Genomic DNA, 26,830 nt, shown 5'->3' with positions numbered 1-26,830 from the left:
TAAGGAGTCGGGCAGGAAATCCAAAACATTCGCTTGTCATCTACTGACCTCAAATATGGCTTATAATTTGAAACATGTAAGTAACTTGGCTACTCGCTCTAACGTTTACCTGGATTAATTAGGCGCATATTTAAGTGTTTGTACGAGAGTGGAAGCTAACGTATTAGCACGCTTATGCATGACATCGAGGGGTCGGTGCAATCACTTGCATTTTTTCCCTGATAACAGCGGAAATGACTTGAACTACCACGTCATTTTGGTAAGAGTAATACATCATTCAAAACTGTAAAGGGTCTCACAATAACAAATTGTCGTGCTTTTGTAAAATAATGAAAACAAACAGAACGTAACTAAAGTGCGTCACAAACATTTACTGAAACTCAGCGTATAGGCTACTTGCCTCACAGACATGAGAAATATATCTATAGAAAGCTTGAAATGTTTGAAAAACATGCTTGAAACTTAAATTAATTCAAATCTAAAAGAAATACTCTCTGCTTATGTAATAAATCCATATGAAAGATACATTTCTCTCTAAATTTGGGTCTACTAAACTGTAGAGAAGGTGAGTCACGAGTCAGCATCGTCAACTTCATTCTTGATTCTTCATAATAAATAATAAATATGTCTCCTTGTTATTTTTTCCAACACATTCACAATCATTACTTTTTTGACATTGCTTTGCTGCAAGCTTTATGCGTGACCTTGAGTGCTGGAATAGGTTATATATTATCTCTATATCTCTATACCTGCATCCATCCATCCATCTATCTATCATATATATATATATATACCTTCCCCACTTTATACTTTATATATATATATAAAGTTCATTATGTTTTTAATATTCTTCCTAGTATATAAATAATATAAAGGTGCAATAAGTCAACTAATGGCTTAAATGAACAACTACAAGTCGAAAATTCCTTAGTTGGGGCATCCCTAGTTGATAAAATAATTGAATTTTAAATAACTTGAGGCACTATTTACCAAGAAATATAAATATTAACAAGTTACCTTTTAAATAAAAAGGAATGTATTTGGTTCAAGCATATATTCATTCTCGCAGCCGTATCAAGATCTGTTACTGGTTATGCTAACGGACGGTTACTGAAATTTTGGTATCGTGACAGCCCTGATCTAATCTGTATGTACAAATTCCCCTGCTAAAGACCAATGCAAATCACTTAATTATTCTTTAACAGTGAAAGAGCTGAGAGCAAGAGAGAAAGTGAGAGAGATCGACTATGACTCCTCAACACGCCCACAGACTTTACAGAGCCATTAGTCTCGTGCTGAGGCTGTGGACTACAGTGCTTGAGAACCAAGGCCTCTCCAGGCTTAATTGATAAATTACATGATCATTACATACAAATCAGTGTAACTTTCATGGTTTGACTGAGGAAATTTGCTTGGGCTGCTAGTAGAGAGGGTCTCCCTACCTCACTTTAGGAGTAATATCTGAGTTCAGACTCGCAGCTGAGCGGAGCTTTCCAAAACTCCTGCTGACAACGTCACAAAGCGGTCACTGAGAGGGGACCGACCTTCCCCACTTGTGGGATCGTATTTCTGGCACCAAATTACTGTGACGGAAGATTCAAGCCTTACCCAAGAACTATAATTAGAGACTTTTTCTCTGATGAAGGAGAGTTCTGTTTCCATTTTATACATTTTTAAAATAATTTTAAGTGCCCCCATTATGCTATTTTAAAGGTTCCTAATTTTGTTTTGGAGGTCTCCTACAATATGTTTACATGCATCCAAGGTCAAAAACACTTTAATTTTCTCACAATATACATTACACATCACCTCATTTCCCAGAGTCTGAAAAAGGTTAGTTTGAAGGTTCAGTCTCTCTAAAACGATTGCTAACTCATTGTTACACAGGTTTGTAACGGGAAGCGAGACTGGAATTGCTCATTTCGGCAGTTCGAAATCAATTCTTTCTTTAAGGAGACAATAACTTTATTTGTCATGCACTTTGATCTTTAAAACTTTGCAGACCTTTTACTATACCTGAGCCTAAATTTAATCTGTTCATCATATAAAGCGACTAAGTCTCTTTAGAAAATTTGGACTAAACTGCTTAATTCAAATGGATTAGTTTTATGATCTCTTTATGGACTTTTTGAAGTTGCGTAGTCAACAATGTCTCAATGTCTTACGGGTTTGGAACGACATGACGAATGACAGAATTTTCATTTTTGGGTGAACTAACCCTTTAAAACTTGCAGTGGTTTCAGAAACTATTTTTAATTCACAGAACGTGGATAAGCTACAACAGGTAAACATGTCAGCAGTGTGGATGCACTTCACAGTAACCAAAAATGATGCTAGACTAGCAAAAGGTGAAATTTGTTCGGCAGGAATAACAAGAGGTGGCTGGTTACCGAAGAGCTTTACTACAACTGGTTTAATTTAGGACCTGAGAACATTAACAGAATACAGATTTTAAATTTCCCAATTACCTAAACTGAACTACGCTAACCGCTACGCAACAGCTCTGTTGTCGGATAAGACAGCGAGTCTGTTTTGTGAGACCAAGAGAGAAAACTGTGGTGCAGTAGATTGATAAAATGCACAGTCTTGCTAAAGAGACAGTAAAGCCTGGGAGACATCCTCGTTGTCTCCAAAAGCGTAATTTCTGGTATGATGAGACAGATCAGGACCAGAAATTCTTAAGTATACAGGTAAAACTCCAAAATTATATCCTATATAAAATAGTATAATATGTGTAACGAAGGATTAACCCAATAAACCGTGTAAATCAGCATTGACACTCGTTTACTGAAGCACAAGATGAGCCAATCTCTACTGCTGCATTCTTACAGTCAGCCATTAACTTCCTGTTCTCCCCTCCGGACAAAAGCACAACACACCACACGGGAGCCCAACAGCCAGTCTATGACGTGACTGAATCACTTTGCGTGTGTGTGTGAGAGTGTGTACGCTCCCATGCGACGCGCACGCATGCACCGCGGGGTCATGCATGCTCAAGTGCAGATTTGATTGTGTGTACACATAAGGCTCTGTCGCGCTCTGGACATGTGTCACGCACTGCAGATCTAAATGATCATGTGTGTGTTTGCTCGTCTTTATTAGTTAGGCACGCTTGGGCGGACCCTTCATGGCCAGAGGGCAGAGAGAGGCTCTCCCCCCTCCCACACACGCACACACACGCACACACACACACACACACACACACACACACACACACACACACACACACACACACACACACACACACACACACACACACACACACACACGGGGAGTGTCTGGACAGTGAATGTGCAGGACTCTATGCAGGCTATTGTTTGTGCTGGAACCTCTTTATCTGTCTGATACATTTGTATTCTGCTCGTAGCTCCAGTCTAAAGGTAGAACATTATCAGGTGCTGCCGCTCGTCGAGTATTAATTCTTTGGACCCTGTATATTAATAAGTGAGTACAACTTTACATAAAGAACGACATACATTAGGGCTGTGCGATTAATCAAAATTGAGTTTCGATTTTGGCTTCCAACGATTGTGAAAATACGATAATCGAGATAAAACGATCATTGTGCCACATTCCATCCCTTTCCAGCATAAACGCCCAAACTTAACGTGCAAAGCAGCAAAATCATGTAACGAGACTTTCACAAAATGGGACGTACTTGATATTAAAAAGAGTTATTAAAAATATGAAAGAGAACTGGTGGTGTTCGAGCAGTCCTAATAAACATGTACATTTGCAGTTGAATGGGGCTGGGTAAAAATAAAAAAATAAAACTTTTAATTTTAACGACCCTGAAGTAAAAAAAAAACAAACAAAAAAACTGATACTCTATGCCTATTTTCAGCTGCACATTTATTTTGAGCATCGCTGTACAAATACATTACTCTGAGTCGCTTCTTTATAGTAAATGAAAAACACAGTGTGAATCAGATTCCTGAAACAAATTAATCTTATGAACCAGTTCTCTTCATTAAAAGTAAAAAAAAATAGATTATCACTATTAAACTATTAAACACCGCCCCGTAAAATTTAAAGCAATTTCTTCTAAACACAAGACAGACATAATGACTGACTCTACCCAAATGACCTGGAATTAAATGAAAACTAATTTAATCAAGAGCTTGTGAATGAATCAAACTGAATTCTTAATCTAATTTGGGAATCAGAATCAAATCATGGCTTAGGAATTTGAATCGAGACAAAATTGGAATCTAATGAAATCGAGAGCTTGTAAATAAGAATCAAATTGAACTTGAAAAGAAAAAAAAAGGAAATTAATAACGACAGCTTGTAAATAAATTAAAATCGAATTGAGAACTTGAGAATCAGAATCAAATCAAAAGTCTATAAGCCTATAAGTCAGAATCAAATAAAATCAAATTTAAAATCTAATTGAGAGCTTATGAATCAGTATTGAATCTGGATATCTGTATATGTCATACTCGTATTGCTAAAGTATGTAAGGGCAGCAACATATAGACCTTTAATTTGACGTTTATGAATGAAAGGATACAGCGTGCACATAGGCCAAGTCAACATTGTTTTATAGTGTGAAGCAGACAAAATAAAAACAGAATCTCTTCACTTCTGGAAGAAAGCACATTGTGAATGCTCATAGTTCATCTCTGACCACCCCGCTCTGTTTGAGGTCATACAGAATTCAAACATTTTCCCCAGGACTCCTTAACTTTGATTTCAGAGCATCTGCAAGCAAGGGAGTGTGTTTAATATGATGTGCCGGATCGAGGCTGGGATCAAAGGTGCATAGAGACACACACATCGGTCAGGAGAAAAGCAGCATGGTGCCACCCTGCCGCACTTATAGACCACATACACACACAGAGAAGGAGAGGTTCTCATCTGCGGCTTGACAAATGATGCTCTTTGTGACGTGAGTGTCACACAGGCCCTGATACAAACACAAATCAGCATTTACATCACCTAAATGCTTTTGTTTGGCTCTAATTATTATTAGTTAACATCCAGCTCCTGGAAAGATCAGTCTTACTACCCATCCATTCCTATAAGTGACCAATTGACAATGGAAATACTACCCATCCAGTTCTATAAGTGACCAATTGACAATGGAAATAATTTGTCGTTTTTATCCTATTGGTTACTTTATTTAATTGCTTGGTCAGTGTCGTTGAGGGTTTTGGTTCTTTTGCTGATGTAAGGACCTTTGAAATAACTGAAATCATTTGGCGAAGTGATATGGACATGTAATGCGGTCAAGACTTGCCTGGATCTACTTTAGCCGTGTAGAAATAATAGAAACCTTAGAACGTTCATCAACCAATCAGATTTAAGCATTCAACAGCCTTGTAGTATAAGCTAAATACAACATTTGCATGTTGGTTTAATATATTCACAATATTCATAATATTTTTTAACTACAGCAAGACAGATAACTGTTTTTTTTTCCAGACGAATCTCACAACTGTCCCAAGCTAAACCAGTTCATTTATCCACTCTGAAATGTCACTTAGAGCAATATATCACACCATTGAGAGGTACAAGGGTAAAAACTGAATTTTACCATGTTTTCCAAGTCTCCAATCTATGATTAGTTTTTAAATGTAAGGGATAACATGCAGATGGTCATTATCAAAAATAAAACGTTCAAATGTTTGGGGTTGGTGAGAATGTTTTTTTTATAGCTATCTCTTATGCTCACCAAGGCTATATTTACTACGATCTCAAATAACTTTTCTCCAGTCATGAGTGTCACATGGTCCTTCAGAAATCATTCTAATATGCTGAAAACTGTGATACATTTTTTCAGGATTTCATCAATTTTTTTTTTCTTTTATGAATAGAGCACACTTGGGCAGAATAAAAATCTTTTGCAGCTATATAAATGTATTTACGCTCACTTTTGTTTAATTTAATGCAATTTCTTTTAAAAAAAAATTAAAAAACACTACTGACCCCAAACACACACTGATATTCCTTATGAGGATATTCCATAGGCATAATGGTTTTACTGAGCTAAAGGACATTTTCTATCGCCTAACCCTAACCATCACTGCATTTTTACATTTAAAAAATACATAAAAATAATAATAATTTAATATGATTTAGAAGTCATTGGGGACCAGTGTCAAAAATTACTGGTATTTGGACATCAGAAGAACAAAGGGTAAACCAGGGACACACACACACCTCTCAACCTGAAATAAGTTTGACATCCCTGACTGACAAATTACAGGTGTTGCCTCACAAACCTCAGCACCAAACGCTAAAGCTGCGCACAAGTGACCGAACAGTCACGTTCAGCTGTAGATTATATGAAACACACAGTACTGTAGTTATTCCTAAACCCAATTAAGCTCCCGAGACCCACAAGCGACCGGTCTTAAAATGCCTTATTGTAGGGACATCCCCAATTACAAATTAAATTGAGCTGTAATTGGTCCCTTGATGACTTCATCATCTCTCCATCATCCCATTATTTTACGTGTCATCATTCGCTCTCATTATTCTTCTTGCATGATCGCAAATCCTAATTCTTGACATTGGCTTTATGAACACACAAATACAAACGGTTATCGCTCTTAAAAAAGTGCTAGGCTACAGTTTTGAGTGGAGGCCTTAGAGACATTGAGAAGCGAGCACATAAAACCCTGATATATAATGTCGTACCTTCACAACAAGCCACCCACTTTGCACGAATGAGTGCGTGAGAGGGAAAAAAGGGGGGAAAGAGGGTAAAGAGCGAGAAGAAAAAAAATGCAAGTGACTGAGACAGTAGAACGGAAGAGCGAGGGAGTGCGTGAGCAATAAACGCACAAGCATATACATAACCAACAATAGCACCAGCCAGCCAATCAGAAGGTCCGTGCAGTGCACGTCAGCATGACCCCCCCCCCCCCCTTTACATAATATAATGACTGTTTCAGTCAGCTGCTACAAAAACCAGACTCTCTTTACTCTGCCCACTCCTCCTTTATCCACCCCCCTTTTTGCATATCGACGCACACACACCCCAGCCACCCTCCTCCTCCTCCCCCTCCTCCTCCCCAGAAACCTGCACACGCGCACTCCACGACAGACTCACTGCTTTGGGCACTACGCCAGCCAACGCAGCAGCAGCAGCTCGGAGATGAAAAGAAAGAGAGCGAGAAAAAGAAAAAGACAGAGAGCGAAATGGTGTGCGAGTACACAGAGACACGGAGAAGCTCCACTCCGAATTAGATTATCCGGCGATCTCGCCCAACGACCCTCGCAACACCCTAAACCACAACTTTCAAATCTCCATTTTATTTAAATCAACCTTTTGTCCCGCTGTACAATCCCACTGATCCTTTACAAACGGTCCCTGGATAGTTACTTGCTCGGGAGTTCCTGGCTAGGTAGGGAGCGGGCCTGAAAACGAGGAACAATTTGTGTGTGTGTGTGTGGTTTCACGGCCCATTCCGACACAAGACGCACTTTGTGCCCTTCAGACCCACCATTCTAATACAGCTGTGCCACACACCACAAAGCACAGCAAAAACTGACCCCTCCCTTCTCACTCTTCACCCCCCTCCCCCCCCCTTTCCAAAAAAAGTATTTCTTTTTTTTCCTCCCTGCGTTGTAAAAATAAACACACACGCTCACTTTTCTGGGGGCCCCTTAAAGGTACGGACGACCACAAACTACTTTTCGGTTCTTTCTCTCTTTTTGTTGTAAATAGATTGTAATGTACACAGTGCACAAGATCTTCGTCGGTTCAGATGGGGGGCAGAGTCGGAGGGTTAGGGAGGACGGAGGATGAAGAGGACGCGATTGAGACGAAAAAATGAAATGGAAGAAAAAAACAAGACAGCAGCAGCACTCTCCTGACACGCTACCCTGTCATAATGCCAACCCTTAATTCCCCTCTGCCCATCCCCCACCGGCACACCATTTTCTTTATGCACACGCCACTGCTGCCTGTCGATCAGATCACTGCAAGCACAAAAATGTCCTCCTCCTTCTGCCCCACACTGCAAACACCATCACCCCCTGAACCGGTACACATGCAAACACACACACGCAAAGAGACCCTTGCCCCCCTACATAAGAGAACTGATTCAGAAAGTGCGTTAAAAATCGCCAGCTAAAAGAAGTGATGGTAGTAATATGGCCGGTTGCAAGTGCACGATGGAATCCGCAGCTCATTTCACGCATGATCTGCATCATGACAATTCATTTGGCTGACGTAACCCGCTGCCCCACCTCCCAAACCAAAGCGCTGGTGGCATCGCATCCCTCACCCACAGAGGTACAAGGTGCCTTGTCTTAAACAGCACACTAGCACTCCCCCAGGACCAGGTTGATATCTGAATGCTCAGATTCCTTCACGCAAGAGTAGCGATGCATTCTCTTAATTTCCCAAGTTTCATCCTAAGGCGCAGTACTTATCGTGGAAGACCAGGGGTTTGCACCCATCTTCGCTCCCCACTCCCATCCCCCACCCTCAGAGCCTGGCTCATCTCCCAAATCTGCCTGTTCGCATGCAGCCCCTCTGATCACCCACCCGCTCAATTGGCTAGATTAAGCCTTTACTGTTTGCAGCATCTGATGCCGAGCACGGAGACCTCAAAATGGCTGCTTTCACTAAAGGTGTGCATGCCCACCCAGATGAATAAAAAAAACAAAACAAGATGTGCCGGGCAGGACGCTCGTTCCGTTCTCGGAAATATCCGTTTGGATGGAATCGCAGTTCTTTGGGGTTTAAATGTAAGGAGAGTGATTTATAGTGAAGGGCAGGCATTGACGCAGTAACCTAGTTAAAGCTGGAGCGAACGGGCTTGGCATAGGGTCATACAGGGTGAGCGCCATGAACACTTGGGAAATGGCGGCAATGGCTCATGTCTGGATGCAAACTTCATGATAACGTTGTCCGCTTTTGTCAGGGAAGCACTTGGGTGGCTTTTTGGCAGGAGTTAATTGATTTTTATGTGTCTGCAAGAGGTGAAACATGAATGTACTTTATGGATACATAGGGAAGGGAAAGTTAACCCAAAAATGAAGGAGAGTAAATAAAAGATGCACCAAACCTGTATGACTGACTGACTTTCTCAGTCAAAAGATGATATGAAGAGTTCAGATGCAAAAGCCTCTAAGTGCCATCTGAAATTTTCTTCTAGAATGATCATTTTTATAAAGCTTATATATTTCGTATAAATGACAATCAATATGCAATTTGCATTGCCATTTAAGTGAAATTATTGAACTTAAATATACGAGCTTGATAAAAATGATCATTCAAAAGAAAATTTCAGATAGCACTTAAGAGGCTTTTGCAGCTGAACTCTTCATATTTTGAAGAAGGTTTTGTCCATAAAATGAAAGTCACTGGATTGCAAAACCCCACTGGACCCCAATAACATTTACTGTAAAAATTTGAATATTTTTTCCAAGTTTTGTGTTTCACAGAAGTTATACAGGTGTGGAACAACATGATGGTGAGTAAAGGATGAGCTAACAAATTTTTTTAGGTGTACTGCCTCTTTAAGCAGACTTCTGTTGACTTCGGTGTAGAGGAGGATGAAAATATATTTTTTGTTGTTTATATTATTTGTGAAGAAGGGTTCAGATTTGACATTTATCATGTCAGAACTCTCGGCCCTGGATAAACATTTCATAAAGTGAATAAACATTCTCCTTACTTTCCACAGCAACAGATAGAGAGTGTAGACGTCCAACGAAAAATACAACCATAACAAAAGCCGACTTAAATATTTAAGCTAATGTGCTCGGAAAATATAATGCTGTAAATTAAAGGCAAGGGATATGAGAATAACAAAAATCTGGCACCTTTAATCTACTATAACTCATACACTGATAACCATGATGGGAAATGATGGACGACTTGGCCTTGTTTGCTGCCAAGCCTGCAAAGTGTCAAATAACTACAAACAACTTTATACGACTAAAGGCTGGATTACACACTATATGACTTAAAATCTGAACAGATTTTAAAACTCTAGGCGTCATACACTTAGCGACTTTATTAATCGTTTGCTGAGAAAAACTGGGGCCAGTTGCATAAACATAGCTATTATGTGTCTTAAGTACTAGTAACCAGTGATTGGTCAAGGGATAATACTTTTTGGGATCAAATTAGACCAGTTAAACAAGTTTTTATGTAAACTACTTAAAATCGTTATGGTCTTAAAGAACGTCTTAAATTTGATGTCTAACTTGTAAGACTAGTCTTAAGGGTCCGATATACTTCAAACGAAATCAGAGAACGAACTGATGTGACATCATTTTGAACAAAATCAGGCCAAAAAGAAGTTCGTTTGGAGTTCGAAACACCTGCTAAACACCTCTGTACTACCATTGGTCCGTGACGATTACGTAATAGGTAGGGGTGCGCTGAGGCTCCGCCTTCTTTCACGTCAAAATCTTTTCCGGTTCATTTGGCCCGTTCACTCGGTCGAGGTCAGGCGTCCGAGAGAACACACTGGACGTGTTTTATAGTAGAAAATGAAGTAGCACTTCTGATGAAACGAGAGTGACAATGTTTAATATGGTAAAACTGCTTGATTTTAAGCTATCTTTTGTATAAATTGATATGTAAATAAACATGACGTGACTTTACTGGAGTGCTGTAGAGTTCGTGCAAACATTCACATTGCTATGATCAGATGCTTTTCTCATGCTTTATAAAAAATTTTTTTTTTTTTTATTGAGAGGAAAGCACGCAGTACATATTTACATATTCATCTAAACGCTGCTCTCAGAAGTGTGGGCGGCGTCAGATAACAGTAGGCTATATCATCGGTCACTTTTTTCGAACTTCGTTTTACCCTTAAGCGAAGAAGGAAAAAGAACTTTGCTGTGAGTATATCAGGGACTTTAGCAGTAGTGTTGTCAAAAGTTCCGATTCGGTAACAAGATACACACAGGAGCGTTTGAAAGCAGGCGTCTATCAGCGGATCGGTCCGCTGGCACTGATATACACCTGCTTGTCCTTTCAAACACTCTGCTTTCAAAATAATTTCAAACACTTCCGTGTGCTCTCAAACACTCCCGTGCGTTGATCATTGTAGACAATGACAGACATATCCGATGAGCTCATGAACACAATGGCCAATCAGAGGTGTTTATGATTCCGCTCAACAGCGCTCAAAGCGTCACATTTTTTCAATTTCGATACCGACTTGGTACCGAAGTCGGTACTTTTGACAACACTATTTAGCAGTTTATTCAACCGGCCCCTGAGCATCATATACTAAACCACTGACGATCACACACACCCAGACTTCAACATCGTTCCAAACACAAACTCGAGCAGAAACGGGTCAACTGCGATGCCCAAAACCTGCAGACTGGCTCTGACTTTCGGCAACCAGCATCAGCGCATTCAGACTGCAAATCGGGGCAAAAACCTGAGCACAATCATGTAGTATATATACACCAAACTTAAATTTGGACAGTGTGGATTCCCAATTTTATAACTGCCGTACACCCAGGCCCTTCTGGCATGTTGCAGACCGAAATGTCAACAAGGTGACGACCCTCCATTTGCCATTAGGAGGTTTATCTTCAGCTCCTCAGCAGCTGGCTGCCACTCCGTGAACTTGCTTTCACAAGCGACAAAGCACCAGCGAGAGTGTGACCTCCCCCAGGGCACGTAAAGCAGAAATATGACTTGAGCAGCAGACCCGGGCCTCATGATCTCATGCCGCAGCCATTTCTGCAACCATGACTCCAGAGGACACGCAAAAGCAGGTGACAGCACCTGTTTGGTCAAGACCTGCCCGATTTCTCTCATTCTGCTGTCACTCTCGCTGCTCCTTGCACCGGTATCCACCACCTGAGGATCCGAGAATAAGTTCAACAGAATAAAAACAGCTGAACAAGGTGGTGAGAAATGTGAAAAAGATGAAAATGAACAAACACAGCACACCAGACCACAAAACATGCACTCTGGACCATGGAGATGCTTTAGGGTCTAACTAGCTCACAACAGTTACTTGTCACCTTTCAAATTAGACTTCCGAGTGAGTAGGCCCTCTGATCAATATGGACTGGCAGAACACTTGGGCTTAAATGTGAGAAAGATGTCAACAGAGCAGCTCCCTAAAGCCCTCAAGAACATGAATCAAATGACTTCACAGAACACGGCCTTAGATTAGAGAAGCTTTTTTGACTTTACTGAAAGCTAGGCCGGGTTTAAGAGGGACTAACGTGATTTTTTTTTAGGTACTTCTGGACAAAACTGATCATGTGCTCATGTCCAGCCCAGATGTTCCTCTTTTGTCACTATCAAAACAAAGCTCTGTTTGTTGGAGCATCCTGACCACCACAACACAACAACATTGGCTTAGCCAAAGGCAGACTTTGGGACAGGACTATCGGACTCTCTGACCAATAGTAGATGGGGAGAATGTTGGGGAAGACCATTTAGAAGATCTCAAAAAATAAATAAAACTGTCTGCACACTTGAATCCTTTCAGCAAATTTAATAGCCAAGCTTTCGGTCAAACGACCATCCTCAGGGAAGACCATTTAAAAATGTGTTAAATTATCTATTTAATCACGCAAACGCTCAAATAAAGTGTATTTGAAGCACATAAGTGAACCAGATCAACAAAAGGAGTATAGCTACCTTAAACTTTGCAGATTTCCAAATGTTGACTGGTGGTGATTGTAACAACAACAGAGTGTGATATACACAGGTTACCATGATCCGATCAAAAATGCTACAGATGCTAATATTTTGGACTAGTTGATGCATGCTCCGTTTCTTATAGCTGGATGGGTGCAGTTTTCAGGCTCTGCAATTCCACATGCGGCAAATCTGATAGACTGTAATATCAACATTAATTATTATTAGAACTGAAGCTTAGGGAAATTAAAGTACAGCACAGCAATAAAGTGATAAGAACTTAGAGGGCAGTATGCTATGGACTGATACAAGTACCAATGAGCATTTGAGATTAGTATCAGTGCATCTCTAAAAATCATAACCGATGACGATGTGTCCCAGAGATATAATGTTAGGCATCAATGCTCAATCAAAACATCTTCACAGTTGTACAATGATGATTCTGTTGATAAAGACTACTTTTAGTAAAAGACTGGCAAAGCATTTCACTCATCATTAATCTGACAAAAAGGAATTACTATTAAAGTCACTAGGAAAATAATCTTAAAATGAGAATACAATCTACATTCATATCAGATTGTTGGTGTTACAGCCTCAGTACTAAATTGAGTTATTTTTCGCTGCTTATCGCGCTTAAAACAGTCAAATACACAAAATATTCAAGGCAATACTTGGGAAGAATTCACGTAAACACAGTCAGTTATGTTTTAAGTGAAAGTAAACAGTTGAGAATGAAAACAGTCAGTATATGTGTAACAGTATAATGGATCCATGTGTCAGGCGTTAAACCTGCTGCCAAATTATGAAATAATATTAAAAATATCTATATGGCAGTTTTTCCCATGGTACCGATGTCAAAATTGTGGCCAGTAAAAATGCTGAGTGGAAAAACCAACTTTGAAAAACCACTTGCCACAGTGCGCAAAAAAGTATACACACACACACACACACACACACACACACACACACACACACACACACACACACACAGATTTCTTCCAAGGACAGTATCTAAGCTTAGTGTTTAATTGGACCATTTTCCTCACAAAAAAAAAATTGCTGTAATCTTAATATGAATTTAGACATTTTCCAGATAATATTTAAAGGATTAGCTTTAGTACAATGAATTAAAGCAAATTAACGATTAATAAAAAATATAAATAAAAGTAAAAAATAAATTAAAACCAATCTGATTTACAATATATTTTAGGAAGGGGATCCCTTCCAAAGGGATCATAAAATTCTGGGATCCTTGGCACTGAAAACACCTGGCATAAAGACCTTGTTAAACTACCATTTCAAATCATATTCAAGGAATCTCACTAGAGCTCTACAGCAATTGTATTCATAAGATGCTAATGAAAATCCAAGTAAAAAAAAAAAGCTTGTTGACATATTTATCAGTATAAATCATTTCTCGCATCACACGCAATCCAGCTGCAACGTGATGCAAGCGTAATTGAGATGTTGTAAGTCAGCTGTGCAGTGATGTCACAAAAGTAGGTTGCAGTGGGGGAATTTCAGGACAGGCGTATTAGCATACCGTCACCAAACGGCACGTTCCTACACTGACAGGAATTTCAAAAACACTTCTGGGAGGTTGAGTCGAGTACAGTATCTAAGCTTAATGGTTAATTCGCTAATTGGACCGTTGTCCTCACCAGCGACCTACACAATGGCTAACTATTACTGTATATTACTCAGAGAAGAGATCTGCTGGGAATATGACCAAAATTTGCATACGGCCAGTTTCTGACACTAATGAGGCCAATTAGGCGCATGGCGCCCATGGCAACAGGGTTGTAATTGGTTGGCTTGATGCATACGGGACGTATGGGTAACAGGATGTGGGTTGAGTCAATAGTGTGTTTTGGAGCTGCCAGCGTATGATGCATTTGATGCGTTACCTTAATGCACCTCTGCAGATTCAGCAAGTACCTGAGGGTAAAGCAACCAGGATGAGACTGCGACAAAGCAGATTGGTAGTCGTTACCTGCAAAGCCACACAACACACCCACAGGAGGAAGACCATCCTGCACGCGCACAAAAACCATTCACGACCATCTGCATCTCGCACGACGCACACTTTTACCAGAAGGGACGAGACCACAGCTGATATCTCCGTCCCGGCATTTGTGCACACCTAGCCAGAAATGGCGTCTCCCGCTCACTGTACTGTTCAGCCACAACACTTAAAATCTCGGTCTTCATTAAACAAGACAACAGCTCATTGTGGCCGTTGCCATGACAACAGGCCCTTCTATTTTTAAGCCGTGCCACTAATCAATTCCTGTTCTGCTGTCGCCCGAGGGAGGGAGGGGCGGTTCAGGAGGAGGGTGGGGGCAGTAGCAGGGGGCAAAGGGGAGGAAGTGTGTGGGGGAGTGAGGCTGAAGACAAAGAGACCAAATAAAGACAGCAACAAGATCTTTAAGATACCAAAAGAAGGTGGTAGACGCAACAGCGGTTAAAACAGGCCAACAGTGAGGAAATGTGCCTCGAACGCAAAGCGGGTTTCCTCCTCGAATAAACCTGTGAGGAACAGTGCTAACCAGAGGCCCGAGATAGTACGCAGGTACAGAAACCACACAGATCTGCAAACACGTGCAGGAAATACAGAACGAAACTGAACTTCAACTCTCGGTCGAACCTTGAGACTCTGATCCAGACCGCATTGACCAGTAGGGATCGTTCTCTTGGACGAGACCGGCCCAGTTCCCTTTCTGCTGCTCCTCTTCCTCAGAAATCCCCACACACTCAAACTTCAGCTCAAATACGTGGAGAGTGAGGAAAAACCCTCAACAGGAGGTTTTCTAACAGAGGCGGCGACTGTAGAGAAACGTCTGAATAAAGCTACAGGCCTATTTATACAAGATACAGACAGACTTCAAGGTTAAGGAGGAACACAATCTAATACTCATGCCAGAAGACAGAAAATACACAAAGAGAAGAAACGTGGATGGATATTTCTATCCAAAAAGAAAAAAAAAAAAAAGAAAAAGAAAAAAGCACTAAAGGAGATGAATCGCTCTGATATTACTAAGAGGCTGAACAGAGTATTTGAAAGATGGTCACAATATAATAACGCAAGACCATTATGAGAAAGAAACACATTACCCTTGTTTTTATGCCAGTTCAGGAAGATAATTTAATTTATACGGGAGAACAGGGCAAGTTGTCACACTTTTTGAATATTTCTCGAGGTATGCTCATTTTTAAAAGCCAATCTCTATATAGATTCTTGGCTATGAATATTCCTATCGTTACTGCCCAGGATTAAAAAAATATAATAATAATACTTTTTTCATATAATACACACTGACTCTGTGACAACATGCCCCAACATGCCCCTTTTGTCAAAGTGGAACATGCCATTAAACAGCCTATTAAAGGCCTATTAAACTAAACTTAAACAGTAAAAGATTCATGGAAAAAACTAATTAAATGAATTCAAAATACATAAAATTTAATACATTCAAATGTAAAAAGCAACCTATTAAAATATCAAACCATTGTTTTGGAATTTGATATTGATATTTAGATGAGAATGATAATTAATCATTTGTTTACATTCATAACATTCAAAATATGACAAATTATTGTACCTTTGTCCTGACAACACAAATCTGCCGTCATTATATAGTTGGCCCTTGTATGTCAGTCTGCTTTTATTATCTTCACCTACACGTTTGAAACAATTTGCATACATAACTACAGCTAAAAAAAATAAAAACACACATTTGTGTAACAACCACAACCTCTTGCAACTGGAGAACAAATGAGCAAAAGTGTAGCCTAATTCTGAAGCTTGCATTATTGTGATTAAGGTAGATAATTATGCAAAAAAAAAAAAATCATCTTTCCAATAATCATATTTCAGAACAGACGTCGTGCAGCTTGGTTTGCCTGGTTGTGCTTTTATGGGTATGAGCAATCCTTGTAGCATGCATAAATGCATAACATGTTTGTTTTAAGCATTGCCGACTGAACTGATGTCATTCTCGGTGAGAATTAGTTTCCTGCTTCTTTAAAAAGAAAAAAAAAAAGAAAGAAAAAAAAACAGGGAGTTACAATATCTTTTTTTTTCACCCAGGGTACCCAGTGGAGTCAAAATGCGAGAGAGCCAGTCTAAGCCGGTTTGTAACCTCAGGGTATGGAATTATCTCTTAATATGTAGCCGTTAGTGGTCAGGACGTCACACGAACACAGAGAGAGAGAGAAAGAAAGAGAAAGACAGAACGAAAAAAGACAAAAAAGGAGGGGGCCAAAGGGGGCAGTAAGAGGAAAATGTACTTCTTATGAGACGCTGAATCTAAAACCTGGCACCTTGTCAAGACGGCTCATTGCGGAACTTCAGACCACAGGGTGGGGCATACGTTGTTTAAACAAAAAGAAAAAAAAAAGGGAAAATGCTGGAACGTGAGCCATCTGGAGAAAGCGAGGTAGCAAAAAGATTTTAAAATGGGGTTGAATTGGGAAGGAGGCAGAGAGGACAGTCGGACGATTAAAAAAAACCTGCCTTATTCAAATCAATCACATGCAAAACACTAACAAAAAAAGAAAAATACACCAATATCCCCTAATGCACAATCCCTGCACACTACCTTTACACACGCCGACATGACCAGTGCTTTATCAAGTCGAGATAAAATCTGCGGAGGCTCCCTTCTGACGCTCAAAGTAATGGGCTCACAGACATACACTCGGGGAAAACACGATTTCCACCAAGGAACCGGCCCTCTGGAAAGGTAGATAGGCCTGGAGAGATGGAGTGTGTGCGCACAGGACCAAAACTTCAAGAAAACCCAGATTCGCACAAGCTCCATCCTCTATACCGGCTGAAGAGAGACCAGGCTCTCAAGAATGACCCGAGAAACAAAGACCTGTGGCTGAATGGAGGGATATGGAGAAGATGCTTAAATGTGCTAAGGTTCAATTTGTTAATCTGCTAAACACAGTAATAAGACAAAGAGGCATTTGTGGAGGGATTATGGGAATTGAATCTTGCGGTTGCGCATGTACAGAGAATCAGCTATAAATCTTAACAAGGTTAAACCACCACAGGTACAGCAGCTTTCACAGATTTCCTCAAAGGTGCTGGCTGTGATGTTATATTTATACATTTTAGTAAACCGTAATAGTCAGCCTATTGATGCAACAATTTCATACTAAAAGTAAACTTTAACCCAGTAAAGGGGTCTTAGATTGCTACCACTGTGATCAGGGATATTTAACTTTAACTAGTCTTCCCTTTTACCAGGACAGATCAGTTAAGTAATTAGCCTACATATTGCAATATTTATTAAACATTAATTAGTTTTTATTTTAGTTACAGTTAATATTTTGGTTATGTATATAATTAATTTGTATTACTGTTTGTTTTTGTAATATTTCTATTTAGCTTTAATTTTGCTCATATTACAGTTCTTTAACGTATTCATTTCAGTTACTTATCAAGGAAACGTTTCCTATTTTTAAAGTATTTCCATCTAATATACCTTTATTTCAGCCTTAATTTTAATGAACAAAAACTCCTTTTTAATAGTTTTTAGTTGAGAATAACAACACTGGGACAGATACCTGAAACCAGAAGCCACAAACCCCTTAAGTCTGAAAAACATTTATGATAATGCACTTCAAGGGGTTTTCCTGACTTAAAGGAACACTCCGCTTTTTTCCCCTAGAGTTAAACAGTTGAGTTTTACTGTTTTTGAGTCCATTAAGCCGATCTCCGGGTCTGGCGGTAGCACTTTTAGCATAGCTTAGCATAGATCATTGAATCTGATTAGACCGTTAGCATCTCTCTCAAAAAAATGACCAAAGACTTTCGATATTTTTCCTGTTTAAAACTTGACTCTTTTGTAGTTACATCGTGTACTAAGACCAACGGAAAATGAAAAGTTGCGATTTTCTAGGCCGATATGGCTAGTAACTATACTCTCATTCCTGCGTATTAATCAAGGAACTTTGCTGTCGTACCATGGGTGCAGCGGGCGCAATGATATTACGCAAACTTAGTGCCGGTGTTGTGCCGAATTTCGACCCCCGCCAAATTATTACCCCCCTAGTATTTTTAAGTTTAGGATTAGTTGTGGAGGTGGGGTTAGGATTAGGCAATCAGGTACTGACTTCAACGAGCGGGGTAATAATTTGGCAGGGGGTCGAAAATTGGCACAACACCGGTCACGTTGGATGTTACCTAGCTGGGGACTATTTTCAGGCACTTAGTAAACCGCCAGACTGGGAGATCTGCTGAATGGATTTCTAAAATAGTCAAATTCAACTGTTTAACTCTAGGGGAGTTGGAAAATGAGCCTATTTCCAAAAAAAGTGGAGTGTTCCTTTAAAAGGACAGTACACACAAAAATTAAATGAAAAATTAATGACTCTCTTTCAGTGGAACACAGAATGTTTTAACTGCTCATCCATACAATGAAAGTCAATGGGGTCCAATAATGCTTTCTGGACCCCATTGACTTTCATTGTATCCATGGACAACAAAAACCATGGGGTTTTTTTGTGTTCTGCAGAAGAAAGTCATACGTGTTTAGATAAATATGATGGTGAGTTCAAATAATGATGTTTGTCCCATTAAGGGCTATGTTGCAACTGGACACAGGTGATGGCTGACGTCAAAATAATAAAAGAAAAAAGTTTACGACTGCATAAGTCAAAATAAAAACAACATTTCTAAGTTTACTTTAGCTTAAATAAATGATGCAACGCCATGCACAATGTCAGGTCCATCAACTTTAATAGATAAACTAGCCCCCAGGCCACGAAAACTAAGATGGTTCCACAGAGAAATGCTTCGGATGGGTTCCGCTTGCTCTTTCATCTTGCACTGAATTAATTGTTCCAGCAGTCCTTCGATCAGCTCAACCCATCACACAGCTCTCTCGCTCCTGAAACGAGTGCAGCCGGAGAACCTCGCGCTGCAAGGGCCACCTGTCTAGGGACTCTCCATCTATACCTCCCTCTGTAATCACAAAACGGGTCCATGCGCTTCATATTCACTCACAGCTTCCGTCTCGCTACAATGTAATACGTTGCGAAATGATGAAAACAGCTTGGCCTGAATCAATACTTTTAAATTTTTCAACCAGAGCCAATACCTGGACCCACTGCAATTAATGCAGTCCACACCTCATCTTCAGAGAAATCCCACTTGACAGACGTCGAGCAAATTAACAACAATCCGGAGCTCTCGTGACGGCCGAGACTCGTGAAGCTTGAAAAACTCATCTATTTCACGATTGGGATGGTCAGACACCCTCCACGAGGGAAAAGGAGAGGAAAAAAAGAACAAAAACGACAACATTCTGAATCCTAAACTTAGAAACATCTTCGTCTTCTCTCCAGTCGGACTCGTGCTCGCTCCTCACACACACAAATTCTTCAAGAATCAACGCAAGAGGCCCGTCATGTCATTTCTTGCTGCTGTTTATCCAGCTAAAGCATCAGGGAGGCCCTCTAATTAAACTTCACAGGAAGCCATTCATCTGGGCTGATTGTTTCTGCGTGGGGTTTAATAAGCCTTGCATGAGGCCCGCAGAACGCAGCCTCCCCATTCAGGTGTTAACAAGACCGGCGCACCAACATACATTACAGTCGACTGAAACATTCCCTCTCTGTACCTTCTCGCTGTGCCCACCTAAGATCTCACAACTAAAATGGTGGAGAATAATTAATCAGCAACTGACAGAGCAGAGCGGAAAAAGCTCAGGAGTCAAAGGTCCCTTGCTGCGCAACCGTCGACCACCAAAGGGTTTCAGATACCTCTAAAACATAGACAGGATCATTCGGAAAACAAACAGCCATTCTTAAATGAAACGGAGACTGACATCATGCCCAGACTGGTTTACAAATCAGCTATTTTAGCTTAGCCATACAGACCTCTTCAACTTTATGAGGAAAAATCATGACAATCTGATCAACAAACCTGGCTGCAAGTGGATCTAATTTAAAATGGACCTTCTAAAGATTTAAAGGGATCGTTCATCATAAAAATAAAAAATTAAAATCTATTTACCCTCCAAAGTTCAACCCATTGTTATTTTAGTATTGTAGCGTATACAAAAAATCTATATAATTCAAGGCAACATTTCTAATTTTGTTACGTTTTTTTCATCTATTATTATATTTTATTTCAGCTTTATTTACTGATTTTAATAGTTTTGAATAACAACAACACTATTCATTCCAAACCCTGTATGACTTTCTTTCTTATGCAGAACATAAAAGATAGCTTGAACAATGTTTCAGTGTTTTTGTTTTTTGTTTGAAAGTCAATGGTGTCTAATGTTGTTTTGGACCCCATTGACTTTCATTGTGTGGAAATTAAAACAGTTGAAACCATCTCTAAATATCTTCTTTTGTTTTCGGCAGAAACAAAAAAAAAAAAGTCAAAGAGGTTTGGAACGACATGAGGGTGAGTAAATAATGACAATTTTAATTTCTGGGTGAACTTATCCCTTAACCCTTCACCTTGGTAAAAAATACATAAAAATCGACTGTATACTACCGAACATTGACACAGATTGGCATCACGTCCCAAACCAGTTTGACATGCTTTTCTTTTTGTTTGACTTCTTTCACTGATCTAGATTTATCAAATTTATTAACATCCATATCAATTAGTAGCATTTACAAGCAAACCGAACAGACTTCTCACCCTCAAAGGATTTTCACTTGGGAAGATTTTTAAATAAACTTAATGTTTCTGATTAAGGGGTAATTATGCTGATTTGTTTCTTTTCAAAACATTCATGTCTCAATTTTACATAACTATGGATCATGAAATGAGCGCTGATTTTGAGTAGGGATCAATCAGACCTGCTTAAGTCAATAAAAAGGAAAGACTGACTTTTTATCAAAGACAAATAACAAGTATGAACATCACTTGCTACAAATTTAACCATAAGGAAACCATTTAGTTCAAATACTGAATGACCAGTGAATATGGATAAATCATAAACCACATAATTATTATCGATTATTAGAATCGTATGGTGTGTTAAGATTTGTAACCTTGTAACTACACTTCAAACCGCAAATCAAGTACAATCAAAAACATTCCTGCGAGCATCTGATTCATTTCTCTATGACGTCAATGGGAAGGTCTGAGGTAATGATGTTGTTTATTACGATTTATCATCAAGCCAAAAGTCATGTGGTCATATTGTTTCTTAGACCCATAAGCCTTATCTGGGGAAAGGGCACGCAGCAGCCCCTAGCTTACCCAAGAGCAAATGAATCAAACCCTTTTGGACCTGACAGGTTGGTCCTGAGGGTCTTTTTTAAACCCACTAGCACACAAAACCAAAACTCATCCTCTTTTTTACCAGCTTTAAACCAACACTACAGACACTGAAGGTGCATTGAAGGGTAGGAGATCAATGGGAGGACATGTGAGTGTCAATGCCCCATTCTTGTCTCTCAGGACTGTCGCAGTGAGGGTTCGTTTTACAAAACTAGCACAACTTTGGTCCACATCATCATATTGCACAGCCGTAAATCTCATGGCGCATGTTTACAGTGCAAGTCGTTTTGTTGTGTCTACTCAAAGCGTTTGCCAAAGGGGCACTGCTAATTCTAAACACTACCTTTTCTGACCATTCAGCAGTCCTGAAACCCAGCCAAGTCAAGTACTCTTTCTGATCCAAGAGTCAATATGCAGTTCTAAATGTGATTTCCCAATCAAACGTCTTCAATGGCATGGTCTCTTCTTCTAGATGAACTCGTGATTGCACATCTAACACAGAGTTTCCTGAATATTGAGAGTCGTGAATTTAGGTTGTCAATAGTAATTCGGCACTTCAAAGTTTAAAGTTGGATCAGGCTCAAATATGAAATCATTATCTATCCTCATGTGACTCTTCTACAGAATACAAAAGAAGATATTTTGAAGAATGCTTAAATGCCCATACAATGAAAATCCCATTCAGCGTTGTTTTGGACCCCATTGACTTTCATTAAACAGACAAAAATTCTAAATATCTTTTTTAAGAAGAAAGTCAAACAGATGTTTGAATGACATAAGGGTGAGCAAAGCTAATTCTTGGGTGAACTAGCCTATCTCTTCAAGTATTTAGCCATGAATCATGAACCGCAAACAAATATGCATTAGCATAGGCTTATATTTATTGTGCAAATCCAAGCATTCAGCATGGAAATGCCAATGTTGTGTTGAAGCACCGGTACGAACATAAGATCTGGGGTGAAGCAGGTCTAAGCAGAACAGGTACTCAAACAGGTACCTCTAAACCGTGACAGATCTATGATGAAATCTACATTGATAACTTGAGCTTAGAGTCTTTGCTCAGCTCAGTGTATTCCATCTTATCATCTGGCACCGCACTTCACGGGTTTCCTTGGCTTAACAAAACCAGACAGTCACTAGCAATAAGGTGCCCATGCACCATGGAAATTAAAGAGAACAAACAGCATAAAATCCTTTCACAGGCGATGGCCATAAGCTCGGGTGCACCGACTACAGCGATGAATAGCGCAAAAAAGGTAGAAAAATAAATACCAAGCTGCCAAGTATCTTCCGCCTGAGGGGGAGGAGGGGGAACAGTCCACACAAAATGCCTTTGAGCAAAACAGTCAATAAGAACATTGTTTGGACCCCTCTTGAGGATGTAATACTAGTGGGGCGCCCCTCACAGTATGCAGCACAGCAGCCTTTAAAAAAAATAAATTAGCAGAAAACACTCCAAATGGCGCTCATTAGATGTGCTACTTGCTGAAAAAAATATTTCTCCTTCACATTTCTTTTGTTTACACAGATTACTTACATCAGACATTAGCATGATTTCACTACGGTAATTCTAAGAGAAGTGCATGTTCAGTGACTTCTGAGCAGAGCTTTCTCTCCGCACAATAAGTATAAATGGCTTTAATAACAGTGTGTGAGAGCTTTTTCTCTGTGACTTGTCAAAAGGGGAAACTTTTATGTGCTATAAAAATATCAAGGAGTACATAAGCCTTTGCGTTAGTTGCTTAAGAAATTCCTCGAACTTAAAAGGTGCACTCGGTACGTTTTGTTTACATTTTGCTGGCTCTCATTTAGTGGTTTTAAACTTTATGCGGACACTTATTTGTGTGGATGTATGACGCTTATACCCAAGCTGTCGATTTTATTTTGTGTCTTTCTCCATCATATACTATTTAGGACATACAATCCATAATGGTCATTCTTGAATTCAAACTCATTCGGTTATGTCACGTCTAATATTAGTAGTAGTAGTAACTTGGTCACCAGCCTTGGTTCCGAAAGTATTTTCCCATTCATATGGGGTTTTAAAGTCTTTGTTAAAAGGTTATAAGCCATGAACTAAAACCAACCCGCTACAAGGTAAATCACCACATTACAAACTTTGATTTGAAGCAAAAAAGTGTTTGAAAATTGGACAAAACGGCTTTAATCACTAATCCCACAAAGCATTGCGAATGACAAACAAAATAAGAGAGAAGGATAAATATAAAACTACTGATTTAAAGATGTTGATTTTATATATATATATATATATATATATATATATGGAACAACATATCCTAGGCTTATTGCAAAATATAAAAGTAATATTTAAGTAGTTTGAGAGTGCAGGCAAGGTGACTATTGCATCATTCACAGTGCTTCATGGGAGTGGGCGGGCGCTAAGGAGTTCTTTTGGTGTGATTTGCATGCAAAATATTAGTTAAGAAAATAAGTCGAAATCATGCAGACTGATTGCTGAAAGCAAATACCATTCATTAACAAACATATAACTCACAGGAGGTCTTTCTTTAAAGATGTATTGTTTAAGTTATCATTACAAATCAATTCCCCTATGGAGAAAATGAATGGGATTTTTACTTCTGGTGTGGTGACAAATCAGGCCCTCCTCGAAATCGGGTCTATGTTAGGACCCGAAGCAATCCCATTTGCTCAAATCCCATATGCACTCTTTAGCGCCAGATTACAATTCCTAAAAAAGTCATGTTATGTTCAATTCTGTTTGATACAATGACCATCAATATCTGTATTAGTTAGCTTATGTACTAGCATAGTATACAGATACCCGTTAGCCTGATAGCTTAGTTTATCCACATATTGCACTTGCCCTAAATGTATTCCCAATTATCTTCAATGTAATTACGTGTTAAATTAAGTGTTACATGTCCAATTATTTCAGTTATAAAAATAATAATGATGTTCATTTATTCACCCAACAGGCTATTATGATTTTATTTATTAACAGTTTATCAAGCGAAAGACACATTCAATTATGCACTGTAGAGTAACCCATACATGTCCTTAACCATTAACTTATAGAGCCCCGATTTTGCGGGAGGACCCGATTTGTCAGGACACCAGTATGGACTGTTGAACTTTATTGCATGACACAGCAGGTCATGTGATCTCAACATGGCAGCACCCATAATTGGGCGACCCTCTCCATGTAGTACACATTTCAAACTTTTTTTAGCAAAAGATTACTGAGTGCACGTTTAAAAGACTTTAGGGTGGTAGGAAAGATATGATTTGCCCAGGTAGTGGAATTATCTGTCAAGTGCATTTTTACTTAAAATGTAAAAAAAAAAAAAAATTGTAAAAAGTCTCCTCAAACAAACAACTGTCATGTAGATACTAAATGCATGCATATGAAAAAATTCTTGAGGGGCCAAACTCTGCCAAATCAGATTGCTAGAGTAAGCCTCTGACTATATAAAACCTATAAAGTAAACCCTGTCTCACTTTGGACTTGTCTGCAGAGAAACGAACAACAGAGCGCACATATATATATATCATTGATCAGAGTTTCTTTCTAAACGCCATCTCCCCCGATTATCAGTGACTCCCTGTTGGCTTCGATCAATACCTGCATTCACGCTGGAATTAGATTTCACTCTTCCGTCTGTCAAGTGTTGGGCAGCCATTTGCGTGCATATGGAGCAAGTTGAGAGAACGTCCTCACTTACGTAAATGGCTGATGCATTTTCGACATCTTTTTTTTCTAATTGTACAGGCTCACCGTACACTATCCGTGTGCCCTCGGCACAGTAGAGAGAACCCCCGCTCCACACAACAGCCCTAAAACACTCACTAAACAGCCCGTTTGGGGTGATATGGTTGGAATACGAGCGTTAGATAGATTTAGATGGTGCTGTGTGTGTGTATTGGGCTTTTTCATTGTGTCTGAGCTGCTACTGCACTACTGTAACGTTAGCCACAGCCGGGAGGACGCGAGGCTTTCTCCGCCAATCTGGGTTAACCCCTAGAGACACCAGATGAAACAATGAACGCCGTTTCACACATTTAAAATGCCGCTTTGGCTAATAAACTTGTCAAAGTTGCTTGCTAAATATGACGGGCTTTTCGCGGAATCGCTCTTGAAATCGCCGCTCGATGTGCGATACGCCGCGGCGCAATCCCGAGCTCATTTTAATAGTATTAGCCAGCTACTTTGAACTGCTGCGTGTTCCACGCAAAATCCGCTATGCTATTGTCTGGCTTGCTCAGCAGACTCCCTCAAAGGCATTTTTAAACCGTTAAGCCCATTCAATAACAGCATATGACGGTGGATTCGTGTGGCAGCTACGATTATAAACCATATCGCTCGCAAATTCCCCAATCCGATCGGATACCGGCTAGGCCGCGCGTGAATCCCCGGACTCACCTGACTCGCCTTTACCCTTCAGGTTCCTCTGGCTCCGGGTTCACTCTCCGATCCTGAAGCGCTGCTGTAGCTCTTCACGACCAGTCCCCGGCACCGGCAGGCAACACAAAAGCGCTGATTGGGCCTCGGCGAGCGCTCATCCCCTTGGTCTCTGCCCAGACAGACGGGTTATTGGTCGGCGGCTGTGTCGGAGACGCGCCCCTATTAAGGTGTATGTTGTTGTCTGTGTCTGGAGGGGAGGGGACAAGAAGCTCTGAAATGATGGGAACTAAATGGGTTGTTATGCGCGTCGTGTCGGCAGCACAAGGCGAGCTTACTACACTGACAGATAAATTGTGGACAGCCATATTAACTCCGTCTTCTTTCCGATCGACTGGAGCATTTTGAGGAACATTGTGGTGGGAAACCGCCGCGATTCCACACAACATTTGGACATTCTTCCAGCCGTTTCCCAAAAACTTACAGACCAACAAAACAAGACTGCACTTTTTCGCAATGACAGATATGTGCTTTTAGAGGCCGCATAGGTGGACTGGAGTGAATCCTACGAAATTTCATCCTGCCATTGTGTGAAGCACCA

General features: G+C 40.0%; 1 protein-coding gene across 2 annotated transcripts in view; it reads right to left on the bottom strand.

Moving 5' to 3' along the window:
- gatad2b (GATA zinc finger domain containing 2B) overlaps positions 1–26,427 on the bottom strand; it is a 40,411-nt gene extending 13,984 nt beyond the window's left edge. For both annotated transcript variants that reach the window (XM_081375953.1, XM_081375952.1), the window contains exon 1: positions 26,251–26,427. The gene's annotated coding sequence lies outside the window, so the exon portion shown is untranslated. The remainder of the gene's footprint in view (positions 1–26,250) is intronic.
- Between the last annotated feature and the right edge of the window lie 403 nt (positions 26,428–26,830).

This window comes from Scardinius erythrophthalmus, assembly GCF_964197995.2.
Source record: "Scardinius erythrophthalmus genome assembly, chromosome: 10".
In the NCBI taxonomy this organism is placed as follows: Eukaryota; Metazoa; Chordata; class Actinopteri; order Cypriniformes; family Leuciscidae; genus Scardinius; species Scardinius erythrophthalmus.
Note: the sequence above shows the minus strand (reverse complement) of the source record. Positions and strands in the feature narration are given on the sequence as shown.